Below are 2,739 nucleotides of genomic sequence, written 5' to 3' on the forward strand. Positions count from 1 at the left end.
AAAAATAATACGTAAATTTTAACATATATATTTTAATTAAATAAATTAATACATAATATATAATAAGGGTTAAATATAAAATTTTACAAAATAAATGATATAAATAAAAATGAAAATGTAAGTTGGAGGGTAAAAATTGTAAATTTACAAAATCAGATTTTTTTAAATGAGTGGGTCCCACACAAACTAACCTATTTCTATCAATAAAACTAAAACTAACCTATTTCTACAAACCTTTTTCAAAACCAACCCATTTTTGCTAAAAACTCCCCTATCCCCTACCTACGACTTTCTTCGGCCACCCACGACCACCTGCAACTTCTCCAGCCACCCCACCACCACCTGCAGCTTCCTCCAGCCACTCTATCCCCACTTGCTACTTACTCTGGCGAGATCCATGATCCATCTATGGACGAGACCACCACACCACCTTTTTTAGATACAAAATTGTGGAGCATCGATCATGGATCTTGTTCCCTTTTCCTGGTTTTGTTGTTAATTGTTTTCAAGATAGAAAACCAACAAACGACCACCAGATCAGTGATTTCATTCGCTGATGGTGGGCCTCGTTAATCTAGTTCTCCTTCCCTAACTTCAACGGACCTGCTCATCAGTTGCGGATCCAGGAAATTAATGGGGTAAGGGAACATTGGATGGGATTGGTGGAGGGAAGTATATGGCCATATGGGACTGGAAAAAACCATGTAAGACGATGGTGAAAATAGAAAATTTAAGTTAGTAAGGTTTTTGGATTTCGACTGGGCCTTTAATGGCCGGATTCGTCCCTGCTGTTCATCAAGCACAGTGAAGGGAGAGTTTGGCCGGAGTTTTGCCTGAATGGAGAACGTGGGTTATGTGTGTGTATATATATATACATATACAGGGAAGGGTTCAAATGAGAACCCCTGTGATTTACGAGAATGCGAGAACAACTCAATAACCACATATTGTGATAAAAAATAAAATTAAAAGATTTTTAAAACTAAAATTGAAATTTAAAAAGATTCATAAAATATTAAAATTAAAAGGGTAATAATGAAAATGATATCATAAAATCTTTTAATACGATTACACGATCATGATTATCATTATCTAATAAACGGTTAATCATGTGATATGGGTGTGATAATTATGTGATTATCACACAATTATCATATTATCGTTTATATCAACACGATTTGGTGTGATTTGGGTGTGATAATCATGTGATTATCACATAATTATCACATTATCGTTTATATCAACACGATTTAGTGTGATTTGGGTGTGATATGGGTGTGATAATCATGTGATTATCACACAATTATCACAAGGATTCCGCTCGGCTAAGATTAACTTAGAAAATCGACTCCCGATTTGGTGTGATATGGGTGTGATAATCATGTGATATCACTATCATAACAGCGCACTCGATTTGATCATGGTTCGATCGGTTAGGATTAGATGATCACACATTTATCACAACGAATACGGACGAAATCCACTAAACGATTTGGTGTGATATGTGTGTGATAATCTTGTGATATTACTATTATAACATCACTTGCGCACTCAATTTGATCATAGTTTCGATCTGTTAGGGTTAGACAATCACACATTTATCACAACGATTACTCATGGTTTCGATAGGTTATGGTTACACTTCATTGATCATGGTTTCGATAGGTTATGGTTACACAATCACATAATTATCACAAGGGAAGAGGAGAGAGTGGAAAAGAACGTGCAGGAAAAAAAAGGGATAATTATGACTAATTAAAATAAAATAAAAATTATAAAATTAATTAATTACATTACTGCCATTATTAATTTATTTATATTTAATATAAGTTAATTTATTAATTAAAAAAGTTTGAGKTTATTAGATTRTTYTCGCATTCTCGTAAATCACAGGGGTTCTCGTTTGAACCTCCACCTACATATACATACATATATATGTGTTTGAGTGTGTATGTATAATTACATTCTTGGTCCCTGTAATATATAGATGTATAATTTTTTCTTTATTTCTTAATTAAAAAATAAGCAAAAAAACTAAAATACCTTTGAATTTAACTGGGTTAACGGAATTCTATTGATTTCGTTAGAGGAAGGGGCTCAATAAGTGCGAAAATCTTAATAGGGACCACTATGGGTAGAAAGTGTAAACTACATGGACCAAATCCATAATTTACTCTATATATAACTAAAAGCCGAACACGAATTCTTTGAAAATTGAATAAAGTAATGAGTAGATAATTTAATCCCGATTTCGAATTCTTGATATCATTTCTTTATAAGTTTTATATATTCGTTATTCTTTTTTTTTAGTTTTATTACTTTATATAAATTTAATTTCTTCTACAGTATTTTTCAGAACACATTAACACAAACAAGTGCGGGTGTGGGTGTATGTATATACATGTCACCTTAGGGCACGCCTTGAAAAACACAATAGTCTCGTCATCGCTCTTAAGGCTTGAGGCTTGACTTCGTTGTTACGTTACGTCTCACGTCATTTAAAAACATTGACTATTTATGAAACACAAAGAACATATAGCTTTAATCTTTAAGTAATTCACAAAAACATTTTTAAACTTGCTATATTTATTTTTTGAGAACAATTTTTTTGAATAATAATAATAACATAAATTTTTTTAATAAAATTAATAATAATTCTAAATAATCAACTTCATACGCTTTCTTGTAAGCATCGGAATGGGACGGGGATGAAACTGTGACTTCGATCCTCATCCCCAT

Source organism: Cynara cardunculus (assembly GCF_001531365.2).
Source record: "Cynara cardunculus var. scolymus isolate 2C chromosome LG 1, CcrdV1, whole genome shotgun sequence".
In the NCBI taxonomy this organism is placed as follows: domain Eukaryota; kingdom Viridiplantae; phylum Streptophyta; class Magnoliopsida; order Asterales; family Asteraceae; genus Cynara; species Cynara cardunculus.